Source organism: Corvus kubaryi, unplaced genomic scaffold (genome assembly GCF_017639235.1).
Source record: "Corvus kubaryi isolate FWS band 111438036 unplaced genomic scaffold, C.kubaryi_AGA036_p1.0 37308, whole genome shotgun sequence".
Classification (NCBI taxonomy): domain Eukaryota; kingdom Metazoa; phylum Chordata; class Aves; order Passeriformes; family Corvidae; genus Corvus; species Corvus kubaryi.
In genome coordinates, this window is record NW_024581096.1 from 18,961,233 (window position 1) to 18,983,966 (window position 22,734).

General features: G+C 41.3%; 1 long non-coding RNA gene across 4 annotated transcripts in view; it reads right to left on the reverse strand.

Moving 5' to 3' along the window:
- Positions 1–22,734, reverse strand: part of LOC121664974 — a 48,819-nt gene that overhangs the window by 24,594 nt on the left and 1,491 nt on the right. Inside the window, exons 1-2 of one of the 4 annotated variants that reach the window (XR_006016184.1) lie at positions 3,381–5,120; positions 2,838–2,971 (exon numbers count right to left, since the gene is read on the reverse strand). The exons of 1 other annotated variant lie outside the window; for it this stretch is intronic. This is a non-coding gene — a long non-coding RNA (uncharacterized LOC121664974). Of the gene's footprint in view, positions 1–2,837; positions 5,121–19,429; positions 19,528–22,734 lie in introns of those variants that run through there. 2 more of the 4 variants (XR_006016183.1, XR_006016185.1) reach the window with 2 other exon arrangements.

Here is a 22,734-nt window from a genome sequence, read left to right on the forward strand (position 1 = left end):
AGCAGGTGAGAGAGAGAGAGAGGGTGTAAGAGCAAGAGTGGAAGTAAGAGTAGAAGTGGAAGAGAGGAATAGAGAAGGAGTAAGGAAAGAATGTCTGAAGTCCTGGTTACAATACAATAAATCATCTTCTGTACTGAATATTCTAATTGTCACTAACCAATCTAGTACAAGATACAAATCCTATAGCATTTACATACAGCCTATAAGAGTTCTTATATTACCATAGAGTGTTACATCTTAACTTCTAAAAACTACTCTTTGGACCCCTTCTGCTGAGCTAGTAGGGTCTGCTCTGACCCTTGGACCTGTTTGCAAGCAGAGGGTATTGTTCCATCAAGAGGGGATTACTTCAGTGGCCATACCATTGTTTTCTAGTTGTTCAGTAACTAAGACCTGGTATTTCAAAAGTGGCTTTCATTTTGATGTTGCCTGTAGTTTTCATATTCCCAAAATCTTTTGTCAGGCAATCATATTTCCAAGGCTTTCCTGTTTCATCTTCCCCAACATCCTTGAAAATCTGTGTTTCACGTGCACTTAAAAATGAAGTGTCTGTGCATATCTGATGCCCTTAACTGTTGAGTATTTTGCTGCCATTACTTACTGACAGTGATGCCTCAAGAAAAATCTAGCACTAATAACCCTTTTGCCCAGTGGGGATGCTGACTTTCACCTGGTCAGAAGCCCATGAGCTGATGACCAGATCCCCACACTCTCCGGAGATACACCCTACTCCATTTAGTAGGCTGGTCTTGTCTTGCCAGTTGCTTACATGAACCACATGCTGCTGTTACCAGCATTTGCTGCTTAAGTCTGAGCCTGACATTCTTCAAGGAAACGAAGGGAAAGGGCTTACTCACCCCAGTGCTCTTCATGTGAAAAGTATGACAGAGCTTATAGACCTCAGAGACAAAGAAGGATCTACCCAGGCAACAAGAAAATCCTGTCAGAAAGCAGGCATTTGTCAGGCAGTGAAATAAAAGGCTCATCTCCACACACACACAGAGAAGCCCAGAGCATAATAATGGTGAGGAAAGGGCACCCAAATAACTTCAGGGAAGAAATGAGCCCCTGTCATGCCTCGTCCCAGGGGTGCCCATAAGGAGCATCATCCCACCCTAGTGAGTCACAGGAGCTGCTCTCTGGAGCACCTCAGGGACAGAGAGAGGTCAGTACCCAGGGGCACATTATGAGGTGCACGAGAAGAGTGTTTTGGGATAGGATGGAACTTATGTGATATTTGGAAGAAGTAAGAAAACTGAAAAAGGGGGGAAAGGGAGGGCCAAAGTAGTTTGGGAGAGCCAAATAAGCAGAAACTGAAGGAAAAGGGGATAAATCAGTCAGCTGTGTAAATAGGACTGGCTAGTGCTCTTGTGTTTGGGATGGTGTGTGCAAGGTGTCTGCACCACCCTGGAAGGGGGCCGCAGCCTCAGGTCCTCCCAGGACCAGGTGCCAGCAACATGAGGGAGATTGGGATTCCCAGGTAGCTACTGGTCAGACTAAGTGTCTGAGCCCAGCTACTGGTGGATCCACATTTTTCACCCTGACCAGCCAGAGAGGGGACATGAAGGGCTGCGGGTGCTGACTGTGTATGTGCAGTGTCTTTGAGGTGTATGGATCTGGATCCATCTCTGTATAAATACATATGTTTGTGTGCCTGTGCACCTGCAGGGAATACATGCTCTGTCTCCGGACTCGTGGGACCTCTGGTGTGGATCTGTAGCAGTCTCAGCTCTCCCAGGCTGCCAAATTTGGTCTTTCCCTAGCAATATTTTCAATCCACAAAAAATGCAGGTGTGCCATATGCAACAAATTCAGGGATCTCAGTATTCAGAGTCAGACTTTGGAGGTTTGGAGAGGCTACTGTATCATAATGCTCTGTTTGATAAGCTTTACCAGCCAGATCTGAGGAAAGGAAGGAGAAAAGGAGGTACCTTTGGACAGTCCTGCCAGGCAGATGGACAGGGGAGCTTTTCTTTTCAGTTGAATGATCCCAAGCACAATTGCAGGGAACAGTTTATGGTGCAAAAGGAAAGATAATAAGAATCTAATGTGAAGGAAATTTTCAGATTAACAACTGTCTTCTCACTCTCTCCACAGGCTGATATTGCTTGGTGCTTTCATTTTCTGTTACGCTTTACATCCAAGCAGACTGTGATCTCTCTTGATGAAGGCACTGAGACAAAGAGCAGTTGGGTGCCTAAATATCTCTGAATACCTCTATGGACATAGCTCTGAAGACCCTGAGCATTCAAAATTCAAAATGAGGTTAGATTCCTCCAGCTGCAGAACAATAACTTTTATAGCCCTTTTCCCCAGACAGTCTCAAAGCCTAGAGTTTGAGACTATAATGAGAAGTTTAGAGCAATTGAAGTCTCTTATTTCATATTCATCTGAATGAGGACAGCCTGGAACCTGGGATATCTCACTTTTTCGTTTAAATAGCTAGACCTTTTTTATCTATGAAAGGGGCCTTGAGTAAAGTAAGGCCTTGTGCTGAACTTGAAGACATCAGGGATGGTTCAAGTTATACCTATCAGATTCAGAGGCTCAACTTTGCCTAATTCCTGGATCTCACTGGGATTTAGTCAGGAGTTAGCCAACCCACTGTTCAAATTCAGGGGTGCCCAGGGCAGGTTTTCAGGGTAAAAGCATAGAGATCAAGAGATTTATTATTCCCATGGATTAAAAAACTGAAAGGTCATGTGGTTTAGATGACAATTTGAGAGCATCTTTGGCACCAAATTAATTGTTTGAGAGTGTTCCTGAAAAGAATTTATGAGCAACAGAGTAATGGGCTTTGCAGGCACTGTTTGCAACTGGAAAAGGTTTCATCTCACCTAGTTTTTCCCATTCCATCAGGTAGCACTGAACCTGGGCTCCTTCCAGTGACAGAGGTAAGCAAAGAGACTCCTTCTTCTGCAAGCTATGGAACATGAATTATCTTCCTCATGGGTCTGTCTCTCTCTTTCTGCTATAGGAAGGAAATTGGATGTTTGGCTTAAAATAAGAACAGAGAAGAAAAGATGGACCTTGCCTGGCACCACACTCTTTCTTCCCAAAGCCCTGTCCTAACTGGCACTGAGTTTAAACCATAGAAAATGTCAAAATCTTATTCTATAATTGGAAGACGTTCACTGGCATGATGCAGCTTGTTAATTATGAAACATTAAATATACCAGGCCAGATTTTGATATCTTGACAATGATGGCAATCTTGTATACAAATAGTCCGGCTGTAATAAATTGGACCATTTGTGTAATGGGATCTACCCAAGGCTACGAGTGAGTCTGTGAATCCAAATCTGACACCTAATATTTATAACGGCGTTAGATGACTCAGGGCTTCGTAACAAAACAAGGAGTTTTTCAGCCTCCGGCTACCTGCTTTAATCTCACCGCTGTCAACCGTGACAAAAAGTCAGCACCCCATGACAGCTGTTCAGAGACATCCTAATGAGCGGGTGATGTCGGAGGTCCTGGCGGACATCACCCCGGGAAGCAGAGCTGTGCCCCGGCCCCCACGCTGGCAGCCACAGCGGAGCAGCGCTGGCCTCCGGGTCAGGGTCGGAGCATGTCGGGTGGCACAAAGAAACCGGCGCCGCCGCCATCCTGCAGCATCTGCTCTGGGAGAAAGGCATGTCTCGGGACTCCGGGCACAGCGAGGACACAGCACCCCATCAGCATGCACGACCAAAAATAATCCCTCCCCCCGACAACTTTGGCTCACCAGCGAGGCCTAAACCATGTATTCTTCAGGGAGTGCAGCAAACCCAGAGACCATAATTAAAATATGTTAATCTACACTGGGCACTTACCCATGGATAAACACTTCCATTTGGCACAGTTTCCTGCAATCTTCTGAGATTTGTGACTGATCTCAGTACCCCACTCCTTTCCCTTTTGGCATTTTTGGTCTTACTTTTGAGCCAAAAAGAAAGAAATCAATAAAAATAAATAAAATTCAAAGTAAAAGAGAGAGAGAGGGGGAAAATGACACTTTTTTTCCTCATAAGCTTTGTAATTCCAGTTCGCTTTTACTGGGGGTGGGGGAATGCTGTCGCTAAGCTATGTGTTCATTACAGCCAGGGGGAAAAAATGAGGTTGGCTCCCAGTTTTGCTTATGTTGTTAAAAGAGTCTCTGAAGCTGCAGTTCTGGAACAGGTCTCCTCTTTCTTTGAAAGCATGCTGTTTGATAGACTGTCATTTGTCCCCTCCTTTCAGAAGAGCCAGCTGGCAGCTAAGTGCTAAAGCCAGTGACTTGCATGTGTTTTTCTGACATTTAACAAATGGGAACAGCTTGCAAATCTGCATTAACTCACTCTGTCTCACAAATAATCATCGGCTACGCGGTGTAGACATTCGAACATTAGCGCAAACACAAAAGGGAGCGGGAGTCTGTGGGAAAAACAAGTTGGCAAATAAAAGATGTTTCACTAAGGGACAGATAAAGCTTTTTGGTTTAGATGGAGGGTTCGGATATAGCTCCTGAAGATGGGGGGTGGTTGGAGGTATGAGAAGAGCGTGAAGGGAACCAATCCTCTCCCTCTACCCGCAGGGTAAGATATCGGATTTACACCTGAAATTATAGTGTCCTTCCTCACCATTCACAAGTGTTTATCACCAGAGCATTTTCATTCTGCATCTTCCACCTGAGACATTCTGAGGAAAACACAGAAAGTGAACCCAACGCTAAGTTGTTTCCTCATCAGCGTTTCTGTGTGGGAGCTTACGATGTCCCCAATTTTTTCTCTTTGTAAATTAACATAAGATTTTGCAACTAGCATAATAAATGCTACGGGATTGTTCAGGTAATAAAGGAACATGGATAAACTCAAAACATGATTGGTTCTGAGGCTAAAATATGGCATGCAAAACATTTAATTTCTAGGCTTATGTCTGAGATTTGGACTTTTTACTTGAAAAAGAAATATACACTTAATTCCTTTAGCCTCTCTGAAAACTATAGCCACAGCTTTCAGGGACTGAAAGACAAATCCAACTGTTATTTCATCTTAACCTCTCTTTATTTGCCCCTCGTGGAGACTGAGAAAGGCTCATGCCCAAGTAACAATGCAGACATTTTCCTCTGGTGTAAGAATACCCCTTTTCTTTCTTGGTTCACACTCTGTACTAGTTTGAAAACAAACCAGTGGGAGGCACCAAGTCAGAATAACAATTTAATGGAAATTAAAGAAAAGGGGAAAAAAAAGGTAAAAGAAAACACTGTCAAACTGACAGAGTCAAGGTACAACCTGACACCCTGTTAGGCAGGGTGGTGGTAGCAGTCTGGTAGAATGGTGGCTGCAGTCCTCTGAAGCAGTGATCCTGTAGTAAAAGAGTCTGCTCTTCCTCAGGAAGTCCAATGGTGGCTGTGTAGCTCCTGTCCTCTGGAAATCCAGTGGGAAGCCGGTGTCTCTGGTGTTCAGCCTCAGATTATATCCACGATGGGGTGCTTGGTTCCTCCCTCTGGGCGGAGCATCTCACAATGGGGTAACGAGTCATGAGGCCAAGTGTTGATTAGGCTCATTAACAGGAGAATAGTCCGGAGGGAGTTATCTCTGAGTCAGGCGGCAGGACAATGATGGGCAATTAACAGAAAGATAGTCTGGGGGGAGGAGGCAAGGAAACACTGCCCCACCTGGTTTCAACGGCTCCTGAGGATGGTAATAGAATACACTGCAACCCAGGACACACTCTTAAATGGGGACAAATGAAGCTCACGTAAAATTATGGGAGAACCTCACATACAGACCATATGAGTTTGTGGTGATTATCTTTCTTTGAAATAACACTCAAGCCAGGACTCCAACACTTAGACCAAAACACCTCTCTTACTGAACCTAAGTCCTGTGCCCGGGAGTCATCACACACTCGTGGCACCTGCAGGTACATCTCTCAAGGCTGTGAGTAGTGAGTCGCAGGGCAGACGTGATCCCCCTTCTCGAGCAAAAGAAAACCCCCACAACAATGGCACAGTTATGATTTCCAGAAAGTATCTGATGGATTTGAGTGCAATTAAAAATCGTTTTGCCTAGTGGAATCAAAATACTTTGCACTATTGGTAGCTGGGAAGGAAGCATGCCTTGGCTGCCTCATCTAGCACACTAACTTTTCCGAAAATGTTGATGTTCAGAAAAAGGGTGACTGCACCTGTATTTCTGACATAATTTAGCCAAGATGATATAAACTATATACTGTACCACTTTGTCCCAGAATTCTCCTACCCCACCCTAGTTGCAGTTTAAAATATGGATTATATGCAAATTTTTTACTAATCTCATTAATGCCAAGAAAAAGAAGCCTGGGATCAAATCTTGTACCAGCTTTTCCACTAGGAAAAAGTCAGCAGCCTGTAAGACCCTGTGAGGACACAGCCCTTCTGGAACCTGCCTGGTCTGTAGGCAAAGCTTTAGTGTACGCAGGAAATTGTAGACAGTTGAACCCCTCTTCAACTGGAAGCAAAAGCAGTCCCATACTTTCCTGGGTGTGCAAAGACTGTCCCAGAAAGAACAGCAGAGCCATAGGGGCTGGATGGCTGTGCCTCCCCTCACCTGAACATCTACAGACAAGTTTTTTTGGGAGTTAAAGATTCAGGCTTCATTGAGTCACCAATCTGATCTAGTGGGTAGCATTCCTGCTTACGGCAGGGAGAGAGTAGATATTCTCTGAGGTCCCTTCCAACCCAAACCATTCTATGATTCTAGGCAAATAAAGAGGTATTATTTGTGCTCAGCTATGTTCCTCCTTTCCCCATTCCCCCCCAAATATATGGTCTACTCGTAAAAAATAATCTGGTCATTCCAATCAGCTACAGGAAGTTCAAGACTGTGACTGATAGATTGTATGCACCATCTCTAATTACTCTGTCATCTGTTTTCTCTCAAGTACTGGGCAATTTCAATGAAGCCTTAAGTAGGGAACTCAAGTCATACTTCCTTGTCACATATGCACTGTACTTTGTTTGCCTCTCTGAAATATAAGCACTGCCACTTTTCCTGTAGGATCCATATTTCTTTTTACTACTTCCCTCTACATTCTTCTCTCTCTCTCAACATTTTGCAAGTTTGTTCCTGAAAAAATATCCATCTGTAAAAAATAAACAGAACAATAAGACCTTGTAGGCATGATGTAAGTGTTGCTTGCATTTTTTGTACTGATACTTACATATTTAATTAAACACAGTCCTGGCAGCTTTGTAATTGCTTAAGAGTATTCTAACAAAAGCCTAACTGCTGAAGTGGGCAGAATTGTGTATTCCTTCATTTTTCTTGCTCTCCTTTAGCACATTCTGTGCAGTGCAGGAGTGAGTGTATGATTTACTATCATCCTGGAACAATCTCTGCAAAACCTTACTTCTGATTCCCCTCCCCATCTCTGCCTGTTCACACACACATCTACACATTTTGTATCTGGAGTGGTCCCAAGGGAAGATCTGATTCGTCTTGTACACCTACCTGAATTCAGTGAAGTTTCACCATCATGGAGGAGTTTGGCCCCTTCCAGCAAAGCTCTGCAGTGGTTACCAAATATATATGAAACAACCCAAAAGGTATTCTCTTCCAGATTATGAAGCAGCAGATCAGGCAGGCAGATGGAGCAGGCAGACAGGAACAGATAGGATTTTCTCTCAGAAAAAGAAATGGCAAATACTTCCATGGATGAGCTCAGAGCAGTGCAGCTTTGGAACAAATATGTGAAAGGAATTTCAGGGGCTTGGAGGAAAGTTGTAACTAAAAAAACCAGATGTTACCAACTGCAAGAAAGACAGAAGTGCTCTCAGCATGCTTGTGCCAGGTGCAGCTCCTTGACCCTCTTGATGCTATAGGATGCAACTGGCCAACAGATACAACCAGCGTGAGACTTCTAAAGATGCTGGGGTGCATCTTCATAAAACACCATGGAACAAAATAAAAACTGCCCAGAAGTTTACTTCTGAGCAACCTTCATGCTAGAAAAAAGTAATTCCCAGAAAACAGCTGGTCAAAATCAGGAAGTGCAGGGTAAAACTCACATTCAAAAGTTTCATATGTCTCATTACCAAAGCCAAACCTTTTGGTGCAAAGATATTATGCAAGAGCAAATCTCAGTGATGAGATCAATGCTAGAGTTATTCCTGAAACTTTGTTTTTGTGAAAATTCCTGCTCACAGCAGCTGCCAAAAACTAACGAATGGACTTTGTCCTCCAGGAGAACTTGTCCTGTGCTCAAGGAGCTTTAGATCAGACCCAAAGGTGTTGGTTTGCTGTGATGAAGTTTGCTATGGACAGGCAAAGAAATATGAAGCAACAGACACAGACTGACCTTTCCTAAAGAAAAGTTAGGCCTAGGTAACAAAGTCATTCCCTACTCTCTGGATCATTTAACACTTTATAACATTTTTAGATGCACGTTTCCAACCTTACTGTCATTCATGGTTGTTTGTATAAAGATATCACAGGAATGTTTGGGTTTATTTTTGTTGTTGTTGTTGCATTTTTTTTTTTTTGGTTGGTTGGTTGGTTTGGTTTTTGTTGCTGTTGTTGGATAATCAGAGACACCAAGCAAATATTTGGAGAGTATAGAGCTCAATGACACAGAATAGCTCAGAGACAAATCGTTTTGGATACTCTTAGAAAAGACCTAGTGGCATTTTTTTTTTAGCGAATAAGAATCAGCCTAACCTTTGCATGTACATTGAGCAACAATATCGATCCACAAACCTCCAGGGACAGCTTACAGGCAGAAGAGGTCAGGAAGAAATGCTCCCCGTTGCACAGCAGGGTGTTCATCGGGAGGAACCATGGAGAGACATTTGTTATTCATGATTTCCTGGAAAATCTCACTGACCTCTCCAGTGCTACTCTTTGCTGTAAAAAATTTATGTGAGGAATGAAGCCAAACCAAAGCACCAGATTAAACTACTGAGCCTGGGACCGAATGGGAGAGGTTACCCAGCACAAACAGAACAACATGTTTGAGTTCATGCTATAAAGTCAGACTGAAAGTCCAAAATCTGCAGCCAAATACACTTTTAAATTTCCAGGTAGCCACTGAAATATCATTCTTATAGATGGAAATTCCTCTCCTAGTTCCTTTTGGAAATAGATTGTTGTGTCTGGAAACTAGAATGGGAAAAACAGGGCTGCTGCAATTGAGCTGTCGCTTCTTTGGACCTGGTCCCTATCTCTTCCAGCCTTTCCTCCAGAACATGTAAAAATTTCAAAAAAAATCAAAAAGTAACATGCAGGCATTTATGCCTGTGCAGGCATGTGCTTGCATGTATGTGAAAGAGACAGATGGGGAGAGGATTCCTGACCCAGAAGTGTGATTAAATCCAAAGCAGGTTGATAAAGGATCTACTGTAGTAGGATGTATTAAAAAAGAGAGTTATTGTATCTTCTGAACTGATCGAGGTGATAAAGTAACTGATCACACAGAAGAACTGCTGGAACTGCACCCAATTCTACTCTATGAGTAAACAGAGTCCTGTGGCTCATTCAAGAGGCTATAAATTTAAGCTTAGTATTTCAGGTCTATATCTAAAGAGTGACAGAACCTCATATCTCCTGATTCATCCAGAAAGAATGCATCATCTTTTTGTACCAATCTAATCAGAAACACTTTTGCCACGTCCATTTTTCTTTTTTAAGTCAAAAAAAGGCACAGAAGAGATTTAGTTTCGGGTTTTCTTTTTTTTCCCCCCCTTCCTCCTGGATATGGAAAAAATAAAACCAACCTCGACTTTGCTAAGCTCTGACGCAGATACCCTCATTGCACATCTCACAGCAGAGCAACTCATACCAACCCTGTGCTTTAAGTACCATCTAGTGGTTACAAACATATTTGCATTTCTGTTGTTGGAAGGTCTTTTAATTCAGATTTCTCATCTTTTAAGAGATTAACTAGTGCTATCATTTTCTGAAATAAAAATAAATACTCTTCCATTTATTATTCTTTCCCTTTTTTGGAAGAAAATCTTCATGTCTTTTTACTTACATCATCTCAGTTCCACCGCAATATTTAGCAACTTCAGAGAAAAGAGGGCTCAGGAAAAATCTATGTGTTTTTTTTCCTTTTACAGATAGAAAATAAATGTCAACACATGATCCTGCATTCCCTTTTTATTTTTAAGATTTTCCATTAAGAGTTCAACACATACGTCTCTGAATATGCATTTGAGAATTGCCCTTCAATTTGAGCCATTTATTATTTTTGAAAGTCCTGCTCCCGCTATCTACCTATCTTATAATAATATCTCTCTTTGTGTGTTCCCCTTTCCATATTGCCTGCCATCTGTTACACGATCGCTGAGAGATAAGCCTGGTTCACTTGTTTGATTAGTTATCTTGCTTTCTATGTCAGTGGACATTGGTTAAACATACCCATTGTGTTGCCCTCCTGATATCAGCAAAGTTACACCGTAAACAGGGAAAGGGGACCTCCTCTTTTCCACCAAATCTATGTGATTCTCTTCCAGCACAAGGCTCCAAATGTCCATTAAGTAATCACAGTCAGTCCCCTTTAAACAATGGTTTGGGAGAAATTAGATTTTGTCTCATTCTAAAATAGACATTTATGACAGATTAAATGAAAATGTTTAAGACACCTGTCTTCTCCCTGATTCTAAAGGTTGCTCATCGATACAGGTCATGTTCCTTGCCATCGACCTCCAGTGATGGTCAAGCTCCTCATAAAGAGCCTTCAAGAGACTCTCCTCTGCATGACTGGCAGCCCAGGGCAGGAGGGTACCACAGCAGCAGTCTAAAATTAAGAAAGATGAGCTGAGTCCTTGCATGCTTTGCTCTGCTGATGTGCCAGAGACCCATCAGTCAGTGAAGCTCCTAGAGTGAGGGGATGGTGCTGTTCCAGGCTCCAGGACTCTGTTCGGCTGTTCTGCTCCAGCAGCTCCTCAGGAGCCACAGGCAGCGCTGTAAGGACAGCTCAAACACCAACCTGGGCATAAACATCTCTAGGTGTCTAAATTCAAGTGTTTTATTTACACACAATATCCCACTCAATACTTCAGTCAGCTAAAATTTGGCAAGACAAACTCCACCACAGAAGGTTACTAATTTCACCTTGTAAGTCTAACTGGCAAGTGATGTGAGAAAAATAAAGACAATAAAACATTTATCATTCTCACACTGCCTCAGCACGGGTTATTACCCTCTCTGAGTTTGTCCCCACAAACATTCAATTTGGTGTTTGTCACAAGTGATGGAGCAGGATCCCATAAAGAAGGTCCTGCTGCTGATGGAAAATGTTTCTGCCCCTGCTTCTCAGTCCCAGCTGCTTATGCCCTCTCCCCAACAATGAGATTTTCAGCCATATTTGCATATAACCATAGTCTAACTCTGGAGATACTAAGAATATGTGCATGGAAAGAATTCTTATATGACAGCTTAAAAAGTCAGTTAAGTTCCTAACTGAGAAAAGCATCATTTAACTACTTTCCATTTGACAAAATTTAGAGATTCCCCCTTTTCCTGATAGAATACTGCTCATGCTGCTTGTATCATACATCATAAATTGCTGCCTAATGTTGAGCTGTGAATTTTCATCCTAGAAATTCTGCTGGAGACATTTTGACATAAGCACAAGACTTATTGCTGGGCAGCCAGTAGATCTGACATCTGTGATGACAGATATTCTTTTTTCAAATGAGTATAATGACACCAGAAAGAACAGGATCAAACTTAATGTCCCTGAAGTCTTTTTCTGCGAGTTGCCGATGTACCCACATGCAGATTTCTGAGGAATCCCCATCAGCAGAAGCAGGGGCATCACACAGGGTTATGGGAGCAAGAAGAATGCACACATTTGTTTCATCAGGCAAATGCATCTTGCCTGCAGGGGTGGGGAGGGCAGGAGGCTGGAATGTGGAGACCTGGACTACAGCTAGTGGATAGTCCCTGCTCTTACAGGGGAAGATATGGCACATCTGTGGCCTACAGCACATTTCTGTTACGTTACCCAGAGCAAATAGTTTATTACGTATCATTACCTCCAAACAACAGATAATCAATTTGGATGTGTCCTTATTTACCTGGACAAACACTGGAAGGCTTTGCAATTTAATGGCCTAACTGTTTGTTAGAACAAATAGACCTATTCAATTCTGAGATCACAGTCAATCTGACAGTTTATAGTTGGTTGGTTTCTGCTTTCGAACTGTGAAACCTTGATTTGTTTTCAAGGTGTAAAATTAGCAGTAACATTTTCACATGCTAACGGGTAAGTCCCTTATTGAAACATATGACTGCACTTGCTCGATGCAGAGTGAAAATAACCTTGCTTAAAAACCCAGCACAAAGCCTATGGCCTGCCTGAATTTCACACAAGCCCTGAAGTGATACCAGGTGTGAACTGGCCCAGACATGAGCTGTCTGCTCAAGAGTAAATTTCAACTATTAATTTACAGGCTGGAGGAGGAGGTTTTCCACTCATTATAAAATTATATTATTTGTATACAGCTCTGCAGAGTAGCAATGGAGTGCTTGAACGGAGCATGAGCAGTTAAAACAGTAATTCTCTGAAATTATTAGTCTTGGCAAATCATTCCAAACCCGGGAAAGGGGTGTTAAATCATCTCCCATTGGTTTAGTAATACATTCCACCTTGTAATCACACTAGTGTAAATAAGTATGAGGTTAAAAAATGAAAGAATACCTGAACTCAAACCTCTGCCTGGAGATCTTTGAACTGAAATGAGTGAGAACAGCATACAAGGAAAAGAAAAACGGTGAGAGGAGAAAGTGCATTTTACCACCTTAAAGCATTGGTTATTTTCTCCTGTTTAGTTGGGTGGGCCAAACTAAGTTCTCAGAATCAGAGAGCCAAGATAAATTTTGAAAATATCAAACCAGACTGCAGTGAGAGAGTTGAAGACGGAGAAAGAAAAAGTCTGGCAAATTAAACATCCTGAAAACCTGGCCAGTGTGGAACGAGTTGCTGTTTCCAGTACAAACACCACTTTATCCAGCAATATCTCAGCATTAATCTACTTGAGAGACCTACTGGAGTTCAGACTTATAAAAAAGACATCTATTAGGATGCACTGAAATATATACATGGAGTGTATGTGGTAAAGGAGGTACTGTAAAGACACAGTGATGTTCAAAGAGGATGCTTCAAAATTGCACGTAGGTGTTCCCAGCACTCTCTGTCCAGAGGACAGCTGCACCCAGATATGCAATTTATCTGCACCTATCTGCATTTTTCATCGTTTTTCTTTAACTTGAAAATTATTTGTTCCCATGAGGAAAGATAATTATACAGGAATACTATTACTCTCCTGCCTTGCTCTTGCCCCTTTTTTTTTGAAAGACCAATCTCTTTTAATGTCTCCACATAAAATAAGTTCTATATTCCCCTATTAATTTTAATAGTTCTTCTCTGTAGCCACTCCATTTTGAATTTGTCTTTTCGTAGCCATTAGTGCCTGTAAGTTACTGTTAGATTTTTTTTGTACTTGCCTTTCCTGTAGTTGCATCACTGTAATGATTCACAGACATCACACAACTTCTATGAAGCACAGGCTTTTCCCCTCCCTCAATAATAACTGATGATCTCTCTTTTTAAATCAGAAGTTGCTAAGTTACAATTCCTCCTAAGCTCATGAGTGATACCACAGAACTGGTTGAAAAGGAATCCTACCAGCAACCTTGACGGAAAGCCCACACTCGACACAATGTTTTTATAAAGTCCATTTACATCTTAGTTATCTCACCCTTGGCCATGCTGAGATGGGTTACTTTCTATTTAATAAATATTTTCTGAAATCATTCCCTTAATTACCACTTGAAACATAGAAATTGTAAATTACAATTTTCTGAATTGTGTGTTACTTAATTACCAACCTACAAAGAGCAGATGCCTTACTAGATACATCACAAGGACCTCAAGGAGATGAGGTCAGTGAGAAGTAAAACCACACACAGCGCACAGAACACAACTGTTCCAATAGCTCTAACTCATAGAGGGGTATCCATGGACACAGGGTGCTTCACTGACATACTCAATTCCCAATAATGCCATTAAAACTTCTGTTTAAAGGCTAGACCACCTAATAGTAAAGCTAACACAACTGTCACTTAGATTTTCCCATCAAAGAGCTTCTAAAGCCTTAGATTTTTTTTGTTTCCAGCTCTTGACATAAGTGATATTTTTTAATCTTTTACTGCATTTTCAATTGAAGGTTTTCATAAAATGGCAGAAAAAAAGCCACAGTGAATCCTTTTCCTAATTACCATTAACACTAACATTATCATTGTCATTATCTGATGCAGAAGTGAGTTCTTTAGCTTTTTACTAAGGCTTCTTGCCTCTCTATATCTGTGAACGACATAGGACAGGCTTTTATTGGAGGTCCTGAACAGACTCAGAGAAACATTTTTGGATCAGGGTGCTAGGCACATTTACTCAGTGAGTTCCAGGGATCCATCTTTAAAATAACTGTGTCTTTATAGTACTAAAATTCTGCTGTTTCATTACTGACATAGCTTAATTGCTTCACAATCAGGGGAAAAAAATTAGAAATAAGAAGAAGAAAGAAAAAAGAAAAGCAGAAAATACCTGCCTGACTTAACTACTTTAAGCAGCATGGTGCAGAATATAACTTAATAGTCCAGTGAACTGTCAGTGGCAGAAGTAATTGCAAATTGGTGGGATAGTTCTCTATGTGATGGGGATAGGAGTTTTTCATGCCTGTTTTTAATGGGCAAACAGCTCTCAGGGCAGCTTCATATTCTGTCATTAATTTGTAAAGATCCTTTATAACGTAGAAAAGTTAAGATAGCAAAAAAAAAAAAAAATCCAATTACATGTTTAATGACTTGGCATTTGTGGTAATGCTATCTAGCACAAATTCACCTGTTAGAAAACAGTCTATCTTTTAGTCCCTGGGGTTAATAGAGTGCAAAAGCCTAGTCTTATCTGAGGGTGGGAGAAAAGTGAGTAATTTTTTTCCTACCAATAAGAAAGAAAAGCAATGACAAAATTGATTATGAATCTTCAACCTGCTTTTTTTGAGCTTAGCACTTCTATTTATTATTAAATACTTTCTAAAAGAAAATAACAGGTTTCTAATTGCTGGTGTCTGACTCTTCCCCAGGATTTTGCAGAGGCACATGGGACTTTTTTCCCTTTGTAGCCAACATGAGCACCCACTGGAGTGAGGCTTATACCCGTATCATGTCATGGGGCTGTAGTGGCAAGGCTGCAGAGCCTGCCCTTGAGATCAAGGCCTGCTTCACTTCCATATGGAAATGGGATCCATAATAAATATGGTTCGATCACTCAATAGATAGATGTAAGGATTTATCCTGGCCTCAGCTGCATGCTCATAACTACACTCAAATCAGCAGTGGATGCTTAAATGGGACTAAGAGCAGAATTTGTTCCACAACAGCAAAGAAATACAGCTTATGCAAACATACATATTCATTTTCATGTCTCCCTTTATCAGTCACTGCTTTATTTGCATCTCACCCTGAATAAAAGGTTAGAGAAGGCATTAGTAATGAACGCTCCCATTTTAAAACATTTAAATAGCCTGCAGTATAAATTGCATATTCTAACTGACTGCTCTGGTGTCAATTTCTGAGTCCAGTGAAAGGAAGAGAGGCAGAATTTGGTGTGTTTATGCAACAACTTCTTTGCTTAATACCAGATTTGTCTGTGTCACAGCTAAACCAGGATTAGCAGCAGAAATACTAAATTATGTTACAATTCATACACTTCATCTAGCCCATGTAAAACATGGAAATACTGTAATGTCAAAGCAGCAAACAAATAAACAAACCAACCAACCAACCAACAAACAAAAAACCCCCCAATTCTCATCAGTCCAGTGTCTAAAACCAGGAGTTTAAAGGTAAATTCTGTCTAATGCTGGAACACAAGCCCTGCAATCAAGACTTACCACCCCTGTTCCTAACTCAGCTTGCAGTTCGTCTGGCTGGAGATGGCTAATGAAGGCCAAATACTGAGCATCCAGACTAATGAAATCCTACAGTGACTTCTGTAACCTTGGGTTTTCTGAGCAAGAACCCCCACAACTTGTACATGAACACTTTAGGGTCAATTATGGTTTTTTCCTTAATGTTGGTTGGAGAGGAAAACATTGAACTTCCCAGTTCCCCAGCATCTTTCCTCTGTGGCACAGAAGCTACAAAATCCAACACACCCTGAAAAATCTGGACATGTCTGGTGCTTGAAGAATTAACACTTCCAGCATGCCCTTTAGTGATGTGGAGGTTACAGAAGAAATACATAAATTTCAGCTAAAGGAGGGGATTCACCCCATTTAATATTAGCTTATAAAAGCAAGGTTTAATACAAGTATGTCATCTAGGTTCCCTTTACAAGCTTTTTGAGAAAAGCAGGACTGCAGTGGGGGTACATCCTGACCTCACACAATTATTAAAGGTGAGTGTCGCTGTCTTGCTCTTGAATATTACTGTCTCCTTCCCTTGACTCTAATGCAAGGGGAGACCAGCCCAGACTAGGGAAAATTACATATTCCAACATGGCAATTTAATTTAAAAGAAAATAACAATTTTTTTTTTATGACCTGAATCCTTATTTGTATTTAGATGCTATGAAAATGGAGTCTTCTGTAACTGCATGGATGGATGGATGCATGGATGGACTTAATTTTATCTTTACTGTATGGTCAAAACCTATGTTTGTGGGTTTTACGTTTATGGAGGTTGTTTTGTTTCATTTTGCTGGTTTGTTTTTGGGTTTTTTTGTAAAGTTGTTATTATTGTTGTTTCTTATTTGGAACAACCTAAAAGAGATGTTCACCTACTTTGGGGAAGCATGGGGTGCAGAGTCAAACTTGTTTTCCCTAGGTTAGTTGAAAGTGATGTGCCCTCATTCCCATGGCAAGGAACATTTCCTTTAGTGCAGCTGACAAGTTTTTCAAGCTGTTTCTGCACATTCTGTAGGGAAAGCAAATTGTCATCAAAATTGAAAATTCAGAATATGGGGGGGTTTTTTTGTTTTTTTTTTTTTTTTTCCCCTGAAGGTCCTTAGGGCTCTTGAAATGCTAAGTAGAAAACTGAGCTCAATGCATATGGAGGAGATTTTCATATTTTAAAAGTCAGACAGAGTGTCAGCCAGCAGACGCAGCAACTCCAAGAATCTTCAAAAAGGCAGAAGCAGGAAAGTTTACTGCTTGTTCGGCGGCCACATTATTTTAGCCTGTGTTCTGCAGATTGAGAGGCAGATTGCCTAGGGTCAGAGGGTGACCCTGCCCTGCAGAATGAGTATTTTTCCTTCTTTTTTTTTTTTTTAAGTGCAAATTTACATTTGGCTGCAACCTGCCTCCTTAATGATGGATCAGCCTTTTGTGCAGGTATAAGCTCTGATTGATGGGGCACGGGGATAGGAGAGGAGAATGGAGAAAACAAGTTTATAAATTTGACATAAGATTTGAATCGCAGCAGGAACTCTGCCAGTCTCCTTAGGCATAAAATTGAACTGGCTGGAGGTATGTACTGCATGTGTGATGTTTCAGCACTTATTGCTTTCATTATATCTTTACTTACTCAGTTAACAGACTACTAAACTTGCAAAATCTAGCAGACTGGGTTTTTTTGAAAAACAAATTTTATGATGGGGGGCAGGGGAGAAAGAACTGAAAAACCTAAAATTATGTAACTACATGCTAAGACTTGATCTGAGGTAATGGAATACAATTTACTTGATTTCACTGAAGTTTCACTGATTTTCTCTAGGTGATGACCTGACTCAGTATTCTTGTTCAGCTTCCGCTTTTTCTTTTTTTTCTTTTCTGAATTGGCTGTGCTGTCATTTCATGTTTCCTATTATTATTATTCCTTCCCCTTCTTTGTTTTGGGAATTATATGGCTTATTGACTAAACAGCATTAGAAAACTAAAGTTAATGGGCCAAACTCTTCCCTAGTGCAACTTTATTGAGTTCAAGTTATATAGAGATGAATGAGTTCAGGGACTCTTCCAAAGAGAGTTATTGCAGAGGCTCATTCCATAACAAAAGGAAAGTCAGGAGCTTTGCTGTCATTTCAACAACTTCAGTGTTTAAAGAAATCCAGTGCTTCATATTCAGCTGATGTGATGAAACCTGAGCATACTAAGAGCAAAAAGGTAAAATCATACCTTGTTTTAATGGATTAGAACAAATATTTCATCATTATCAAGAATTCATTTAATAATACTCTTGTTCATGTCTACCTATTCCCTGGAGAACTCAAGTTGTAAGGCCAACCAGAGTGCCCATCTTCTCCATAATTTCATTATTCTTGGAGGGATTTTCAAGACACGGAGATGTGGAACATGGGGACATAGGTTAGGAGAGAGTTTGGCAGTGCTGGGTTAATATTTGGACTTGATGATCTCAAAGGTCTTTTCCAACCTAAATGATTCTTTGATTTTTATGTTCTATCAATGACAACTGAGGGCTGGGATGACTGACTGGTATGACAAATGTCCCAGGAGCAAGTGGAGACTGTGAGGATCTGGTTCCTTAAATTAGAAAAAATGCAGCACTAATCTGTATTGGGCTCAGAAAAAACAGACCTCTATGTCTGTGTCAAAATAAAAAAGGTTGTTTCTAACCAGGAGTTAGCACACCCATCTCATGGTCTTAGTGGAGCTTGTAAAGTGGAACTTGCTGCAACAGACTGAGCAGCTGGTGCTGGTAACAGCAAAAGATGGGACTGAGTAGGTGAAAAGACACCAGCAAGTCCTGGGTTCATCTGAGCACAAGCAATGATGCTGTTGTTTTTGGACACAAGGATGGGGAAACAAGAACTTAAGAAGGTTTGTTTACTCATAGGGTGACTTAATGAGAATAGGCTGAGCATACACTAGGACTGTACTACTTAGCCATGGAAAAATAGAAAAATATAAAATCAGGTGGAAAGTGAATCTTGTTAGGTAAATATCATTCCACAAACCAAAGCAATTGGTGCTCCAAGTCTTCAATTAGAACTTTACACATTAATTTGTGTTTTCTGGATCAGGACCCACAGAGCCACCTTATGTGAGAGCCCCAGCTCTCTGCAGGGGTATATACTGCTGGCTGAACACTCTCTGTTAGACCTTGGACATCTACTCCCAGCTCCCTATCATCTACATCTGAATTTGTCTGAACACATTACAAGGACAGCTTTGTTCCAAGGCTAGAACTGAGAAGAATCAGTTTTTGGGCCCAAGTGGTAAAACGAGGTTTGAATTTAACTCCAAAAGAACTGTTTCTTACATACACTTAAAATCACTCAGCATCTACAGTATAAGAATCAACGACCTTTTAATGTACTTACAAATAAATGTAAAACATACATTTGGGGAAGGGAAGGGAAGGGAAGGGAAGGGAAGGGAAGGGAAGGGAAGGGAAGGGATCTTTTCTAAAACTCCATTCTTATCCACTTTTAAATGAAATACAATAACCATGGCTACCCACCTCTCCATTGTGGTTCTGAAAACCTGACCATCACTATTTGAATAGCAGAAGCTCTCTCTGCTGTACATCCAGCATGAAAAGTCTTTCTCAGGATATTACTAGAGGGAAAAAAGGCAGTTGCCAAGTCAGTTTTGTTCCAGTTCATTAGTGACCGAAAGTCATTATCATCTGACAGATGCACTAAGGGTTATGTATACTTCCTAGTTGTCTCAGTCCAGTTTTTACTGGACAGATGTCCACATTCAGGAAAGACAAAATGAGTCTGACAACACAGCTACTTTCAGCAACTTTGCTGAAAGTCTTTACAAGGAACGTGGGACCTGGCTGAATATCTGATCAGTCCCCTTGCCTATTGTGGTAGCCCCTCTAGCAGAAAGTAGATGGTATACGAGGAATCAGCATTGTCCTCTGGAAGATGGCATATTTTTCTTGGTGGGATTGAGAGGTTACATATTTCTCTGTGTCTATCAGTCGAATGTGAACTGCGAGCGACACTTCTGCTTCACAACAAGAAAAATAGCTCCATTCCCTCCAAAGAGAATTGTGTCAGCAGCAGACCTCTCTATTGCTCCCACTGTTTTCTTGACGCTTCACCTCATCAGACTTTTGGGAGCTGACAAACTATCAGACTGAAAACCAGAAGAGGGGTGGGGGAGATTCTAATGCATGAGCAGAGCAATGAAGAGTGTCAATCTCATGCTTGCTATATTTTTTCCAATGACAAGAATGGCATAATAGCAGCAAGTAACTAAACGTAGGTGTAGCTAGCCAGTTACTTATAGTCTTCAGGAGAAAAAAATCGATTTCTCTTGATATACTTTTTTCCAAAGAACTTGTAAACACTTACATATGCTGAGTTACACTGGTGTTTCAAGATCAAACATTCAGGTAAATGTTAGAGCACTACAGCAACATGTGTCTGGGCTGTCCTGGGGGAGAAAGCCAGGACCTATCCCACTGCATCCACCTGAAAAAAGGGAAGACTTGCAGTGCCACCAGGGCAGGTCCAGACTGGGACATCAGGCACCTCTGTGGGGATGGGACATTAGTCTAAGAGTGGGAATTGGCTTAGTGGAGTCCATGGCTGGGCCAGGCAGGGCTGTTTTGGAGCAGGAGACTGATTTCTATGGCATTGCTGGAACACAGAACTCCTTGAAATGGGGTTGTGGGCCATAAGCAGGAGGAACTGGCCACCAATAAGTCCTCAAAGTCCCTCATGTCTCTCTCAGCTTCACCCCAAGCCTAGAAGGGACACATGCCCCTTCTTCTGGTGGCACAATGAAGGTCAGAATTGGCTTCACAATGCAGGTGGAGCACCAGGAATCTTGACACTCTGGTTTGCTTCCAGAACTTGCTCCTGCTATCGACATATATGCAGTTGCCTGTACAGTGTGCCCACCAGTTCACTCCCAGATTCCCTTGTGGGATGTATCTATTAGTCTCCTCAAGGAAGAAACCCAGAGATGCCAGGAGAGTTTGCTTATGGGTGTGCTGCAGATCAGCAACAGGAGAACAGATGCATCTTGTTTGAAACACAACACTTGGAACAATCCTGCCCTACTTCAAGAGGTCAAGAACAGAAACATTGCAACCACCACAAAGTGCCCTCATGATGTGCCCTAGATATCACACTATAAAAAACCTTCCCAAAGGCAGTAAAACAACCCTTATATCACATGCAATCATATAACCAGAGGATGGTTTGGATTGGAAGGGACCTTAAGGATCCTCTAGTTCCAACCTCCTGCTCCCCTGCCATGGGCAAGGACACCATCCACTAGATCAGGTTGCTCCGTCCAACCTGGCCTTGAACATTTCCATGGATGGGGCATCCAAAACTTCTCTGGGAAACCTGAGCCAGAGCCTCACACAGTGTCTGCTACGACATCAGGCACTTTGAGCTGGAAAACGCACACATAAGTAATCATGTATTTTGGCCACAGGAGTGGTCACTGAAGCTTAGAAGAAAGAAGAGATGGACCACTTGGGATATGGATGGACCACTCTGCAGGGGGCAAATCAAGAGAGGGTAGCTGTGAGTCATATGAACTACTCAACTCAGGGCAACAGCCCACCGTGGCTGCTTTTTATCGTTTAGTACGAATGTGGCCACAAATGTCAAGTGCCCCGAAGGACATACAGAAGTGGCAGCAGAGAGTAAAACAGGATAATGTCCTCATCTAGCTCTGCATGTGCTCCACAGGGAAGGGCCCCATTCAGCTCTACTTGCTGCAGGTGTGTGGCACTACAGACACCCGTCACCTCCAGCCAGAGCTGTCAGAGCATAGGCAATGGTTCTGGATGTTCATTACCGCCTCTTCCAGGTGCTTCAGGACCCTTCAAGGTGAAAAATACTCTTTCTATCTGCCTTTGTGGCAGTATTTGAGAACCTAGAAATGTAAGGTTATTAATATGAGAAAGTAGTATAAAGTGACATTTCTGATTGAAATAGAATCTTTCTTCAATTTTATTGTCAAAAATGTCTCTCCTAAACATTTTTCTCTTCTTTTGCTTCACCTAATTTGCTTATCTAGTTAGACACACTGGAATCTGAAAAAGCTGGGAGATAAACCACTTCAAAAACTTTTTTTAATGTTGATTTCAGAGGCCTGCTATAATTTTTTTCCCCTTATATTTTTCCCTTTTTTTTTTTTTTTTTTTAACAAAGCTTCAATAATGACCCAAAAATGCCTGCAGTGGTGAAAAATAGACTGTGACTGATACTACTAGTTCCATTGAGAAAAATTCTAATTTTTCCTGACAAAAAAATCATACCAAAACAGGTACACACAAATGAATATACTTGCTGTTTGTGCACACAGACATACATTGCTTAGCCTTAAAACTGTGAGATTTATTTGTCTTTTAAATTTTTACAGTTTTATGTTTTACTTTTTCTTCACACCCAAGAAGAAAAATATGCTTGTTTATTCCTATTAGGGAAAGCAGAGATTTTATGTAACAAAAAATAGGGCTGGACCCAAAGGAACAAACAAACAAAAGCCATCAAAAATTATAAGGCAAGCAACAAATGAATGGCAACTACCAGGGCTGTTGAAACTGTAAATATGATCAGAAAGGAGAGAATGAAGATAGAAAAATATGGATAAAAGATCACCTTTACTGCGAGGAATTTGTTAACTTCATTATATTTAAGTTATGTTTTGCACTCATGATACATGCCAGCGTGGTAGTGCCAGAAAGCAAAGACTTCGTTTTAGTGATACATCGTTTTGGGTCAGGAACTTCTCTAGTTTCCTGTTTGTTTTGTAGAAAAAGAAAGGAAGGAAAGACTTTCTGGTCAC